Source organism: Macrotis lagotis, chromosome 8 (genome assembly GCF_037893015.1).
Source record: "Macrotis lagotis isolate mMagLag1 chromosome 8, bilby.v1.9.chrom.fasta, whole genome shotgun sequence".
Lineage (NCBI taxonomy): Eukaryota > Metazoa > Chordata > Mammalia > Peramelemorphia > Peramelidae > Macrotis > Macrotis lagotis.
In genome coordinates, this window is record NC_133665.1 from 137,742,479 (window position 1) to 137,758,233 (window position 15,755).

General features: G+C 41.2%; 1 protein-coding gene across 4 annotated transcripts in view; it reads left to right on the forward strand.

The window, feature by feature from the left end:
• Positions 1-15,755, forward strand: part of SLC6A6 (solute carrier family 6 member 6) — a 134,608-nt gene that overhangs the window by 50,588 nt on the left and 68,265 nt on the right. Inside the window, exon 3 of one of the 4 annotated variants that reach the window (XM_074198473.1) lies at positions 14,033-14,088. The exons of the other annotated variants lie outside the window; for them this stretch is intronic. The gene's annotated coding sequence lies outside the window, so the exon portion shown is untranslated. The remainder of the gene's footprint in view (positions 1-14,032; positions 14,089-15,755) is intronic. 4 annotated transcript variants of the gene reach the window in all.

The following is a 15,755-nucleotide window of genomic DNA, read 5'->3' on the forward strand; positions in this document are numbered from 1 at the left end:
GTCCCTTCTCAAGTCCTGGGCACCCCAGGAAGGGATAGACTGATTTTCAATTCAATAAGCAATTGATCAGTCATTTCTCCCCTTTCACACCTTACTTTTTCATCTCTCAAGTTGCACCAGATGATCTTTTGAAGGGTAGCCCATGTTCCAAGCTCTTTCCAGCTCTAGCATTCCATGTTCTCAGTCTCCTTCTGGTTCTAAGTCTCTTTCTTCCAAGGTCCCCTCCATCTTTGACAGTCTGTATTTTTGACTCTTTCAATTATGGCCTTCTGTTTCCTGAAATTCTGCCCAGTTCTTATATTTTGTGTGGTAACTTTCTATCTCTTGACATAACATGTGCTCAGGTCCTGTCTAGTATTAATATTCTATTTTGAACTATGAAAGTCTGGAATTTTATGAGACTCAATCCTACACTGAGCTCAGAGGGTGTGAAGGTCATCCAGAGGACTTTCCTTGGTTGAGGGGGTGGGGATAGGGGAAAGAGAAGCTGGTAGACCAGGTGGCCTAAGATACAAAGGTCTGGAGCAGGGAGTTTCCCATTGGGGGCAGTGTCTGCCTGTTGGGGAACAGGTTTTACTGAGGGCAACTTAATAAGGAAGGGAAATACCCTTGACATTGGGAAGAAATATCCTGAGGGACTTGTTGGGAGTGAGAAGTCTCCTGTTTATTGGTCTGAGGAACAGTCTAGATGTGTCCAGTCAGCCAATTGCTGGGCACATGCTTCCAGACCACGGGCTTTCCCAGAGGGTACCCAGATGGGTACCCTCTGCTCTGCCCTGACCATGCCTCTCTCCTATTAACCTCTGAGGAGGAATCCATACCTGAGTGAGATTAACTGAATGTTTAGATACATACTCTTCTCAGACCTGAAATTCTGAAACTGGGAGAGATTCAGAGGCTTCATTCAATACCATTTTACAGAAGAGAAAGCCAAAGACCAGCAGGAAAAGAATTGCCTATGGACTTAGCACTAGTAATTTTAATTCAGTTTTTCTGTTTCTTATCTATTTATGTGCATCTATCTTATCTATCTATCTATCTATCTATCTATCTATCTATCTATCTATCTATCTATCTAGTGTCTATCTCCAGGGATGTTATGGTGAGGGGGTTAGCAGGTGCAGCCGAGCTGAGCCTCACCTCTGTGAGGGGTTGAGCACATATACTTGCCTCCCCCTCACCTCACATTCCTGCTATCTCCCTAACTACCTGCCATTCCTACTGTCTGAGACCCTGATCCTGGTGTTATTTATACCCTGAGAAAATAAAGCATAATCCTTGTTCTTTGAGGAAACTAAAATGTAGAGGAAATAAGACATGGAATTATATTGTTTTGGCTCCGTCTCTATGTCTGTCTGTCTCTCTCTGATTCTCTTTGTGTGTGTCTCTCTCTGTCTCTAGTTCTGTCTTTTTCTGTCTTCGTGTGTGTGTGTGTGTGTGTGTGTGTGTGTGTGTGTGTGTGTGTGTGTGTGTAAGTTTTTGGTGGTCATGGACTGTTTTGTTTTGCCTCACACTTAGCTATGTCACTCTGGGTAAGTCATTTCACCACTGTCTGATTCACTTTCCTCAACTGTAAATGATGATCAAATGAGATTTTTATACAGCACTTAGCAGTATCTGGCATATAGTAGACACTATATAAATTCTTATCCCTTTCTCTTCCCTTCAGATTAACAGTGCTTGTTGATTGATAAATAGATTGAGAGTTAGAATGACCTCAAGTCTTTATAGATTTGATTAGCCCAAGAAGTTAAAAAAGTCACACAAAATTTAATAGGTAATAAAAGGTTGACCTAGAATTTGAATTCTGAGCCTCTGATTTATCTACACAAACAATGATGCTTCCCCCCACCACCACAGAGATCCATGATGTCATTGGTGTGGGCCCCCCATTCATGGATGGTAGCCACCCACTCACCCTCCCTCTCTCCAGGCTAGAACCCCTGCCATCCCCAGCCCAGTATGCTTCTTCTTCTTTTCTCTCTACCAGGGAGATAGAAGAAAATGGTCTCCATTTCCCTTACATTCAAAATAATTATTAGAAAACATTAACATTAGGATACAGGGGACAAAGCCATGATCTTGTGATCAGGAGACTTTAGACAATGTTTGCTTTGTAACCAGATTGCTCTATAAGTATGAGCAAGTCTGTTTTACTTAACCCCATTGCCTTATAAAAACTAAAAAAAACAGAACTCCTCCCCAAAACCCAACCCTTTATTTTAATGCCTTTCTTTTGCTTCTAGGACAAGATACAAACTCTTACTAGTCCAGGTCCATCCCTCCTCTCCTGAACTGCACTCTGTCCGTTCATAAAGTCTCCATTTTGACCAGAGAGACTTACTTGCTTTTTTGTCTGAGGTTAGCCTTCCTTTTATCTCCTCCATTTCTTTGGGCAGGCCACCTATCTGCCTCTCTAAAATATGAGTCCTCACCTTTGCCTCTGTGGATGTCTTAACTTCCTTCAAGGATCAGTTTTTGTTTTTCATTCATTTTTCATTCATATTGGACTCTTCATGACCCAGTTTGGGGTTTTCTTGGCAAAGAACTGGACTGGTTTGCCATTTCCTTCTCCATATCATTTTGCAGATGAGGAAACTGAGGCAATAAGCAGATAAGTGACTTGCCTAGGGTTACACAACTTGCTAGTGTCTTGCTCTGTATCTATTGTGCCACCTTAAGCTTAGTTTAGGCCCCCTCTTTTTTGTTTTGTTTTTTTAATATATTTCAAGGCAATGGGGTTAAGTGACTTGCCCCAGGCCATATGGCTAGGTAATTAAATATCTGAGGTCAGATTTGAACTCAGGTACTCCTGACTCCAAGGCCGGTGCTCTATCCACCACACCACCTAGCCACCCCTTAGGCCCTTCTTTCTATAGGAAGTCTTCCCTGATCCAGTTTAAACAATTACCTATCAGTAAGCTGTCTTTCTTTAAATTATCCTCATTTTATTTTTCTATTTTAACATCTTCACCCAGTCTCCAGAATGTAAACTCCTTGAGGTTAGGAGCTGCATGGTTTTTCATGTTTGTATAAGTAGCACAGCCCTTTTCCATTATAAGTACTCATTAATACTTGTTGAACTGAATATAGTGTTTTTGAGCTGGAAACAATCTTAAAGATCTCATAGACTTCATTTATTCAACATTTCCTCTTTCCTCCTCATAGAATAATTGATGGTCACTCCCCACTTCTACCCACTGCTCCCATCCTGGCCCCCACCCCAGGCTAGGGACAAGAAGGGCAGAACCCTATTTTGTCTGAGGCAGAGAATCAAGGATCCATCCCCTGCCCCCTCCCCACCAATTTTTAATTATAACCAAACTGAAAACCACAAAACAAAACATCTTGGCTTGCTTTCTAGTGAGGGAGGTGGGGGAATAGTGGTTAAGATGTCATATTTGGGGATAAACCTGAATACCTCAGGGTCTCCTGAATTGAACTTGAGCTCAGTTTTGCTAAGGAGGGCAGACTGAAGACACTTGTTTCCCTGGCTTGGTAATATGCTAGGACTCCCACTGGCCTTTTAGATTTAGGGTCATTTAAGGACTGGGTAAATGCTAGAAACCCAAATGGTCTTTTAATAGGTGACCTGGTCTGTATGTGTGTGTGTGTGTGTGTGTGTGTGTGTGTGTGTGTGTGTTTCTTTTCCTTTCACTATTGAGCATAGAGACTAAATTGCTCATAAACACGAGGCCACATCCGGTTTCTGCACCTGACAAGCCCAGTGTCTCCCAGTGTGCCCCAGCATGCACGTCTCTCTTAGGGAATTGCACTGGGCTCGACAGATTAGCTTTGAGTAAAGGAAATGGGAATGGGCAGTGCAGAGAATGGGCAGATTAGCCAATGTGTAAGCCCTGTTTCTGGGTCACTCCAGGTGTCCCCTTCCTAAGTACGGGCTGGCTGAAAGATTCTAAGGGGAGGGGGGGGAAATTAAGGAAATCCCTAAGTGGAATTAGTTTTGACTCAGCATGGTGTGATGGAAAAAAGCCCTGAGTCGAAGCCAAGAAACTCAGATTCTCTCCCAGCTTTGCCATTTATTTGCTGTGTGACTTTGAAGAAGAGATTATACCTCTCTGAATTTTGGTCAGGAAGAATACTTGGGTTAAAATACCATCTCAAGGTGCTTTCTGGTATTATGACTCACCAGGTTTTTCTGAGGATCAAAGGAGGTAATATTTCTAAATTGCTTTGCAAACTTTGAAGCACTATTAAAATACTAGTAATGATTAACTTTATAGCATCATTAATATTATTATTATCTCATAGGGCTGTTGTGAAGAAAGAACTTTGTAAATCTCTTAGATCAATAGAAATGTGAGAATATTATTATCATCATTATTTCCAGAGATTAATTTGGGGATGGGAGGGCTAAAATGTTGGGGAGGGGGAGAAAATTTATTTTACCATGTGATATGTTTATCACCAAAATAGATTTAAGAGTGCAAGCCCAGCACTAGGGAGGTGCGGATTAACTTCTCCAGGGCTCCTTGCCTACTGAGTAGTTGCCATCAGGTGCCCCGTGAGGATAATACAGGCTCATGGGAAAACTTTTCTCCCATAATGTGGATATGAATGAAGCAAAGTCAAAATAGATGACTTCTCTGGCTTTTACTTTTCCCACAAAATTTTAATTCTTCACTGAGAAAGTGTCCTAGCCATTCTCCTAAGTCACTCATGTCTATATATTTGTTTTGTTTTGTTTTGTTTTGTTTTGATTTTTGCAAGGCAATAGGGTTAAGTGATTGATACAGCTAGGTGATTATTAAGTTCCTGAGACTGGATTTAAACTCAGATCCTCCTGACTCCAGGGCTGTGATTTATTTACTGAACCACTTAGCTGCTCCTCATTTCCATATTCTTGAGTGTGCCATACTCCAGCCTAAACATTTCTAACTCCTTTAAATAATTCTCCTACAACTTTAGGTTGAAGGATTCATCTACCATTACCTTTTCCCTTTCCCCACCAAAACAATACTATTATTTGAAGGATCCATTATTTATTCAATGGGGCCTCTTATCATTTCAGGTCTCTAGTTCAGCTTCCATTTTTTTGAATACCTAATACTTGTATGGCCCAATGTGTATGGTTGGGATTGGAGAAAGACACAAAGATAGAAAATAAAACAAAAGCTTTCATAGATTTAGTCCCACAAGTTTGCATGAGGCTTTTAAGGTGACTTGCCCAGGGTTACAGGAATAGTAAAGATGCTTAAGGAGGCAGTAACACCAAACCCAAGTCCTGCTGAATCCAAACCCAGCAACTCTATCCTTTATCAACTGCCTAATGATAATGATGATGAAAAATGAAATGAATGAACTCATCCTGTTACTCCAGCTCCCTGAGAGCAAGGACTCTTTGTGTACACTGTGCTGACTTGGCTGTAAGCTTGATAGATGCTAGATGCATCGTAAATGTTTGTGGAAGATTTTAAGGTCAAGAACCATCAGGGACATTGATCACTAGGATGTCATTGTATCGTCCAACAGACCTTGAGGTCACACCATCTGTCATTTAAAACTAAAGCCATTGCTCAATAGCCTACAAAAGCCAGCTCTGTCTTGTGTCTCCTGGGCCTTGATCCGCCATGTTTAATGGTCCATTCACATGAGCGTATTCATCTTTTGTAGCACTCCTTACAAACAGTTGACAGTAGGACTGGGAAGGATGACTGAAGGACGACACGCTTCTGTGCCCGGGTGTGTTTTGGTGGAAACACAGCACAGTAGATTGTCTTATTTTCAGAAATAAAAATACTCAATTTCTACTTGCTTCACGGTGATGCTGCCCTCTGGTGGGGACTTCTGATCCAGTGCTTGTCCCACACCTTTTTCACTTGAACTTTTGATGATGATATTTTTGCCTTTTTGTTCTGGAAGAAGTCCTTAATATCAGGGAGGTAATGCCATGAACAATATGTAAATTGTTTTTGAGTGAGTTTGCTAAGTCACTGGCCTCATTTTCTCCTCTAGAACCATCTAGGTCCAATAACCAGATATGAAACAAGATAACCAGAAATGGTCCTAGATGCAAAGCAATCAGGGTTAATTGACTTGCCCAGGGACACACAGCTAGTAAGTATCAAGTGCCTGAGGCTGAATTTGAACTCAGGTCCTCCTAACTCCAGAACCCATGCTAAATCCATTGCATTGACTTAGCTACCCCTTGAACTTTTACACCTTTGAGGGCCTCATTGCCACTCCTAGGTTGCATTGAAAACAGGTCCATGGCCTTTGGAGAACTCCCTTCTGCCTTTATGTGGGGTTCACCATGGAGCAGGATGGTACATACGAAATTGTTGAAATCCCAGCTCTATCTCTATCCCCTTGGGCAACCTTGGTGACTATTTAACTTATTACTTTGCAAAAAGTGAGGGTTTGAACAAGGTGATCTCTAGGATGGTTCCTTCCAGGAATGAGTCTAAGTGACTTGATATTTCTTTGGAATATCTTCTTAAGAGCCCATTTCCTTTACAGTTTTCTTTCCTCACCCCCCCGCCCCCCTTCTTTTTGACTGGAGAGGCTTGAAAGGAAGGTTGTTGGTTGAAGTATATTATGGATTCTTACCTATTAATATACAACTGGTGTGATCCCTCCCTCACCCCACCCCAATTGTCCTTCCATTCCTTTCTGGGATGTATGGAAAATCATATCCAACAAGACCATATTCAAACCCTTTGAGGAAATCCTGACCATCTTTGTTAGTTGTTCAATTCACACTCTTGATAAAATAAATAGAACATAAGAAAATTAAATCAATTAAACGTTTATTAACAAGCACCTAATATGTGCACATCTTTTTGTCCAGGGAACAAAGAGATTCCTGCCCCCACTGTGGACTCTTTGGAATTTGGTTAGTCTGGGTAGGATTGTTGTCTCTTTGTCATTACATTCCAAGAGCTTAACGCAAATACTAGCAGGAAATGCCAGTAGTAATGCTTGTCAAATGAATAAATTCATGATCATTGGAAAAAGAAAGGGCATATCAATTTATACTCCCAGTGCTATAGATTTTCCATTTCTTTTCCCTCTAAACCTGGTCTCGAAATGCTCAATTATATTCACATATAATGTCGACTTACAGTGTTTGAAAAAAAGGCCCTTAATTTTTAGCATGTATTTTTCAAAAGAAACTCATTGTTTTTGTAATCTGCCTCATTTCTAGCACCTCCTCCCAGGTCTAGTTCAAAGTCCATCTCCTCCAGGTTGCCTTCCAGTTTATTCCAGACCTCACTTTATCTTTTCCTTCCCTCAGCCTGTCGTAGGACTTGCATCCACTTGGCCTGAACCTTATGCAATATTCTATTGTATAGTTTTCTTCTGTTGTGATTTAACTGCTATTTAAATGACTATTACTTTTTAAAAATTTAAATATTTTATTTATTTTTTTCCAACTACATGTGATGGTAGTTTTCACCAATCATTGTTTTGCAAGGTTTTGAGTTTTATATTTTTCTCCTTCCTTCCCTTCCCTCCCCTACCCCAATATAGCTCTTTATTCTTTGTTTCTCTTTGGGGTGGGGGTGGGGTTTGCAAAGCTTGAGGATGTTAAGAAGCAAATGATCAATCAAACATTTATTAAATGCCTACTACATACCAAGTAGGAGAGCATTATAAATAGCAAGATGAGACAATCTCTCCTCATCAACAACTACATCCTGGTTTTCTTTGTTTGCTCCAGAATATCTAACTCTCAGTATGTTGATTAAGGATGGGATTCTAGTGGTTTCTTAAACATGTTTTCAGGAGTTAGCTGTAGCTTTGCCTCAGTGGGAAATGGGAATGTAGAAGAAGCCTAAAATAATCCTGGAATAGAAGACTCCCAAATGACTCCCCAGGAAAAGTATGGGAGTGTCGAAAAATAAGAAAAGGTTAATTAAGGTCATCAAGAATGAGATATGGAGAAGGTCAGAAGGAAGCGATAAAGGTTACAGCATGGGATTTTCATCCTCTGGATTTCATTATCCATGAAAATGAAGACTTTTGGAGTAGAGAATTGTAAAGACTTCTTCCAGTTCTAATATTCTGGGATTCAAGGCCCATTCCAATTCCATTTTGAATGCCTTTTCTAGGTGGTGTAACCTATGGTTATGGGCTGCTCCTGTGAGCCTCAAATAACTCAGGTTGAGACTGTCTCCTAGTCTGTGGATTGTCTTCCCCATCCCTGGAGGGCTCCTTTACATCTACTGGAATTCTTTCTTTTTTTCTAGACTTTCCCTTCAATGCCCCCCTTTTCCATGAAGGCATTCCTAGTCCCTCTAACTGGTAGTTCATCTTGTTTATACCAGGATATTTATAGTCCTATTGTCTCTCCTCATAAAGTCCTTGTGGATTCAGATGGTTTACCCTTATTTTTTTTTTAATCTCCACTTGGTAGGTGTTTAATAATGGCCAGCACTGATTCAAAAAATGAAAGTCCTTGGACTAGAGGAGGGGTGTTTTAAGAAAGCTGATCTGTCCATCAACAAGCATTTATTTGTTATCTAATATGTGTTGGCTGATACTGGTCTAATCAAGGACACAAAAGTCAGACAGTCCCTACCTGTCCTCAGGGAGCTCACAGTCTAATGAGGGAGATAGGCTACAAATAGTTGTGTAGAACAAGATGGAGATAGGGAGAACTGGAAAGAAGCATCCAGGGCATCCTGGATTGGCTTAAGGGAAGCCGGGAAAACTGGGAAGTGGAGATGAGGCAGGAGAGCCTTCCAGGTGTGGGGGCAGACACTGAAAACACTGGGAGTCAGCCTGGGATTCTCGGGATCCTGGTAGAGTGAGACTGAGAGTCTGGGGGAGGTTAGGATTGGAGCTCGGCCTATGTCATTTATTTTCCATCCAACTACAGGCAAGTGACTTAGCTTTCCTGAGCTTTCAGGCTCTGATAATTCATGATTTTTTTTCAAGGTACATTTCACTGTTCCCAAGATGGGAGGGGGGGGGGTAAGAGGAAGAGAGACTGAGACAGAGATACAGAGGAAAAAAGGGGAGGGGAGGGAGGGAGGGGAGGGGGAGAGAGAGAGAGAGAGAGAGAGAGAGAGAGAGAGAGAGAGAGAGAGAGAGAGAGAGAGAGAGAGAATGAACGTGAGAGAAGACAAGGGAGGGAAAGACAGAGGAAGATGGAAGGGGTGGGAGAAAGAGGGAGAGAAGAAAAGGGAGAGAGACAGAGACTGGGGGGGGAGAGGGTAGGGGGAAGAGAAGGAAAAAGAGAAGAGAGAGAAACAGTGTTAGAATAGCCTCTAGATGCTTTTATATTCAAATAGTTCTTGGTATGAATCTCAACTTTCACCCTCCTTTATGCCACCTATAAAAAAAGCAAACATGAGTACAGCAAATGGCTGAGAGGGTTGGGGGGTGAGAGTGTGGGAGAGTCTTCATCTCAGGATAATACAGCACTTGTGAATTTTCCTATTTTCAGTAGATTCTGGAAAAATGGTCCTCATGTTCAGCAAAGGTCTTTGTATCTCTGTTTAAGAATCTTGAATGAGTCAGATTTTCTGTTAGAATTCGCTCTAAAGGACCTTGCTTGCCAGTGGAACTCAACTGAGTGAGTCCTAAGGTCAGCTATTTGGGTGAATGGGACTCTGTTTGAAAGGTTCTCACTGGACACAGTATCATTCCTAGAACAACCACTGCCCCAAGGTTAAAACAGACCTTAGATTTAAGTTATGGTTCCTCTTGTCTTTGTTTTTATTTGCAAGGCAATGAATGGGGTTAAGTGACTTGCCCAAGGTCATTCATCCAGGTAATTAAGTACCTGAGACTGGCTTTGAACTCAAATCATCCCTACTCCAGGGCCAGTGCTGTATCCACTTTACCCCCAACTCCCCTAGTCATGTTTCTTCTTCTTCTTTTTTGAACACTCATCTGTGAGATAGAACAGTATGGAGAGCTGACCTGTGTCCAAAAAGATTGGTTTTGAGCCCTGTTTCTGTACATATTAGCTGTGTGACCTTGTACAAGTTACTTACCTCCATAGGTCTTATCTTCCCTACATGTAAAGCTGTATAAATTCTATTAGATGCCTATTGAGGTCCCTTCCAGCCCTTGAGTCCTATTGGATCCCATTCCCTGGGAGAGGGGAGATGATTTGCTCCTTCAGTCACTCCTTGGTCTAGCTGAATCAGGATTACAACAGACATCTTCAGATAGCTAGGGTTCTGTGGTTCTGTGGTTCAGGCACAAGCACCCAAGATGCCAAGGTACTTCATGTGAATGGTAAGCAGGGAAGGTGATTTTCCTCCATTTTGGAGAACTCTAAGACTTGCAGAGTGGAAAAGTGACTTGCTGGAGGTCTCGGAACAGACAAGAGGAGGCTTCTCCAACACACATGGTTGTCTCTGCCCAAGTCAGAATCCTGAATGAACCCCATAGTGGAAAAAGTAGTAAGATCTCTGGACACAGGGATTTAAAGCAATTTAACCAAACGAACAGGTCTTCACAGAATATCTCTTATGCGTAAAACCCTGTCATGGGGGGGTGGGGCTGGAAGATATCTGAAGTAGAATTAGTTCCTTAGAGACTTACAATCTATTTGGCCAGAGGTGACATAGACATGTGGAGAGTTAAAAATAATATCAAAAAGCAAAAAACAAAAATTTAAGATGTGGATTACATTTCAAGATGCCCAAAGAATGAGATGTCACAAGGCCACACGTGATGAATTGTACAGACGATAAATGCTGAGACTTTAGTGGGTGCTGGGGTTGAGCAAAGTTTAGTTGCTGATTGTTTCCAGGAAGTAAAGCCAGGTTTTTTTTCTTTTTTTGTTTTTTGGGTTTTTTTTTTTTTGGCCTCATAGTCAAGGCCTGGGTTGAAATTAAGGACAAGTACAGAGTGGCCAAGTTGGCATAGATAAATCCAACCATTAAATTTGGGCTGAAACACTAAAGCCCTTTCCCTGGATTATTCAGTTTATTGAAGGTTAGTTGGGAGTTGGGAGAGCTGAGTTCTAGACCCAACCCTAAGGATTTGGGCAAATCAGCATAGGATGCTGGGGAAAGAAAACGAGTTCAAATCATCACTCAGTCGCTGATCAGTTAATTTCTGTGACACTGGGCAGATCATTTTGATTCAAAATTCCCTCCTCAATAAAGAGAGGGTCTTTTTCTTCATCTATAAAACACAAGGACTCAGTGATGTCATCGAGCCTTAAAGCTCTATTCCATCTCTGAACCTTTTTTGTTGTTGTTGTTTTGAATTCTATAAAGTAAGAAAACAGGAATAGATCATTTCAATGGTCTCTTGTGGTGGCTACGGTAAATCATTGAATAACTCATAGATGCTTAAAGAACATTTGCTGGTTGAATAATGGATCTAGATCCAGCCCCTGGCTTAAGTCCTTCAGATAGGCAGTCTGCGTGACCCACCATTCACCTGATCATTCCCAATCATTTACATGTAAAGGACAACTGGGTGAAGCCATAGGGCTCAGAGCACCAGACCTGGAATCAGGAAGACTCATCTTCCAGATTTCAGATCTTGCCTTACACACTTACTGTCTGTGTGACCCTGGGCAAATCACTTAACCATATTTGCTTCAGTTTATTCATCTGTAAAAAGTGAGCCGGAGAAGGAAATAGCAAATCATTTGCTAAAGAAAAACTCAAATGGGGTCACAAAGAGCGAGACACAACTGAAACACAATTGAACCGAAATGGAAAGGACAAAGAGGTATTAAGCAGTTTTTAATATTGCTCTAAGCCTCACAGGCAGGGTTTAGGAGGCATCCAATTTTTTTTTTAATAGAGGCAACTTGGTTTAGAGAAACTGTATTTCCCTGGGAATCAGGAAATTGGATTTCAAATTAACTAGCAGGGTGATTTTGAACATGTTACTTTGCCCCTCTGGAGGCAAAGTATTTCCCCTTTTATAAAATGATTTTTGACTACTTTGGGTTGTCCTTAGTGTTTGAAGAAGACTGTGACATCAGAGACATCATATTTGAGGTCATCTCAAGCAAGTGGGGGGGGGTGCTGTACTAAGTCACCACTTAGCAAGCACTTTCTCCTCCAGTGGCCAGAAATGAATCATGATGACTTAAGATGGCCCTGGACAGGAGGCTTATTAGTGTTAAGTGACTTGTCCAAGGTCACACAGCTCATACTCATCTGAGGTTGGATTTGAACTCAGATTTTCCTGATTTCAGGGCCAGCACATAGACAGAAATGAGCTCTCAGGTTCCTTCTGGTTCTAGCATTATGATTTTAAGTGGGTGAGGAGATTTGCTTTCCCTACCCTCTCTACTCCCTTGGAATGTTTCCTGATTCTTTTAAAATTTCTTGCGAATGTTAATACATGGAGAGAAGACTCTAAAAATGAAGAATTATATATTTTAGTAACTGCAAAGTAATTCTGGGATTTTTGCCAAGGAAAATAGCTCAGTTTCTAACTGGAGAACAGCTGGGAAGTGGTATGATTCTAGAATGTGTGTAAAAGGGTGCTTGTTTCTAAGCCGTTCCTCGCCAAGATTTCAGGGACACTGCTGCCATGGAAGATACTGTCGAAGGAACCAGCAGGCAAGGTTGGAAGTGAACAGATGGACTCGTCAGGTGGGCCATGATATGGCAGGGTGAGACGTATCCAAAGATCAAGTTGTGAATTGGAGAATTGTAGTAGTTACGCAGAAACTCCAGAGACCTGGGCTCTTGTCCCACCTCTAGGTAGGAAAAATCTCTTCTTTACACAGCTTAGTGTAACAAAGGAGAATAAAAATCCTTGCCCATGGTGAGACCTTTGAAGAAGAGATTTTTAGAAGGCATCTTCATCTTGAAGATAGATCATTTAATAAAAGTGGTCTGGACTATTACTTTTCTTGTTGGTAATAACATGACTAATAATGGGATCACTCTAACCCGAAGTGTAGATATTTGAGGTCAGAAAGCTGAAGGATTTTAATTTTTAAAAATAGGAAGTTTAAATTATTTTAGTAATAGTCCCAACTTTTTATCTTTTTGTCTATAGCCTATGGCAAATGACAGTGTTCCCTGAGGAAAATGCCTTCTTGAAACTATTGAACAGTGGCACATTAGGTTGCTTGGAGTCAGGCAGACATAAGATCAAATTCTACCTTAGACCCTGGAAAGTCACTTCATTGCTGCCTGCCTCAGTTTTCTTCTCTGGAAAATGAGGATGATCAAGCCACTTAGCTCCCAGGGTTGATGTGTAGATCAAGGTAATAATGTGTAAACCATTTGCAAAGGGCTAACTGCATATATCCTATAATTATATTAGTCAGGAACTTGGTGCGTCACTGACATTTGATGTGACCTTGAGGAGGTCACATCCCTTTTCAGGTCTTTGGTGGGCTAAGACTAGCTGACCTCAAAATTCCCTTCTAGTTTTGCTGTTTTATCTCTTCCCAGGGCTTATGGGGACCAGTAAATAGTAGCAGAGAGCTGTGGGAAGCTGCAGTAAGATGGCTTTTTAATTGCTTTTTGTTTCTGACTACATGGAGGAGGGGGAGGAGGAGGAGGAGAAAGAGGATGAAGAGGAGGAGGAGAAGAAGGATGAGGCCCACCATTGTGTAACAGAAGGTCCTATTTCTGATGTTGATGAGAAAGGAGTTAGAAAATAGGATGATTGAGATGGCATTTTTTCCCTGATTCTCTTCTCCAAGGTGCTAGCAATTTGCACCCACTTACTGTCACTCCTTAAAATTTAAATAGTTGGAAATCTTTCAAGTAAAAAAATGTAAGAGTAAAGTTATTTATTAATTACATTAACATTACATGTTAATCCTAGTAAGGACACTAGAAATCCTTTAGTTAATCCCCCCTCAATTTATAGAAGGGGGAAACTGATCACAAAAAAGGAAAGGGGTCTTACCAAAGTTATGTAGCAGGTGAGTGGTATAGCTGAGATAGCAACTCATTTCTCTTGTGTCCTATTTTAGGTTTTTTTCCCCCCATGCTGTCCCTCCACAGCCACAGCAATAGCCAGCATTTAGATAGAATTTTAAGATTTTCAAACTGCTTTATAAATATTATTTTATCCTCATGATGATTCTGAGAGTTGGTTTCTATTATTCACTTTATAGATGAGAAAACAGAGACAGCCAGAGGTTAAGTGACTATCACAGAAGTCTCCCAGCTAGTAAGTATGAGGCCCGTTTTGAACTCCCAGGTCTAATGCTCTACTACACCAGAGCCTGGCCTCCCATTATTAGAAAAATACAGCCTGGATTAAGGGCTAGGTGAACAAAATGAGTTTTAGCCCTGACTCACCAGATGCCTCTATCCCCAGGTCTCCTTTTCTACTACAGGCCTGTTTTCTTGGTCCATGTACCTAATGCCTCAGTTTCTTTTCATCACCGTGTCAATGGCAGTATTGTATCCTGGGGAAAAAAAAGTTGGCTTTGGAGTGAGAACCACTGGATTTGAGTCCTAGTTAGGCCAATCACTTAAATCTCTCTGGGCTTTGTTCTCTTTGACCATAGAAATGGTTGGACTAAATGACCCTTAGGATTCTTTCTAGCTTTGGAGTTTATGAGCCTGCATTTATTTTTTAGAGCTTGATTTTTATAGGCAAGAAAACGGAAGCCTGGGGTAGTAAGGTAATTTAACTTGTCCAAGGTCATATGGCATGCTGGTTTTGTGAATATATTTCAATGGGAGAGAGGCTGAAAGTCTCAAATTAAACCTTTAAGATTGAAGTCCTTGGGAGTTTGGAGGTGGAGGCTTTGTATTTTCTCCTTAGCTGAGAGCACAAAAGGAGTCAATTTGATTTAGTGAAAGAACGATGAAGTTTGAGTCAAAGGAGCATCTCCTTTATTTTTGACTTGGGAGAAGTTCCTTTACTGGGTCTTAAATCCCTCATCTCAAAAATGAGGGGAAGGTCACCTCCTGGGATGGACTCAATGGTCTGAAGTAGCATCCACTTCTGGACACAACCAATAAGGCATTTGTTTTGCTTGTGTCTGCATATTTATAGCAAGGATTTGGGGTCAATTTATTTTAAAATTTTCAATTGAGAGAGAGAAAATGAATGCTTGTTGGTTTAAAAAAAACAAAATAAGAAAATTACATTAAAAATGAAACTAAGGGAAAGAGCTTGACCATCATCATTTTAGTTATTTCAATTGTGTCCATCTCTCTAGGACCCCAGTTGGGGTTTTCCTGGCAAAGATACTGGCATGGTTTGCTATTTTCTTCTCTGGTTCATTTTACAGATGAGGAAACCTGAGACAAATACAGTGAAGTGACTTGCCCAGGGCCACAAAGCTAAAAGTGTCAGAGACTAGATTTGAACTCAGAAAGGTGACTCTTTCTGACTGTAGCTCTTCATCTGCTGTGCTACCTAAGTGCCCCAGGGACTTGATCAGGAGGGTCCTAATCCTAGAATCCTGAGGTTACTTTCCTATGAGAGACTCAGTGAAGTGTAGAGTCAGAACTAAGATGGGGTAAAGAGGGCTTTGTCTTAGGGCAGAAAATTTAGAAGATGCTGATAGCAGCATTCAGGGAACTGACAGTGTGGGTAGTATTTATTTCATTATCTCTATTTAGCAGCACCTCCTTTCCTACTCTAGGTGAAGACAACATTGTCCCCCTCTCTCCTGCCCTTGATTGGGGCCCCAGGTTCATTAGTGAAGGCTCTGTGGTAGTGGCAATAAGTCTCTTAAACAGGAGATTTAAGACTATGGTGAGAGTAATTAGGGAGGAGGTGGAAAGTGAAGAAAGAACCCTTAGTAAAATCCCAGGGGAACAGAGAATATGTGCCAAGAGCAAAGAAGGGAAAATATAAAAAAGAATTGCCTTTTCCCC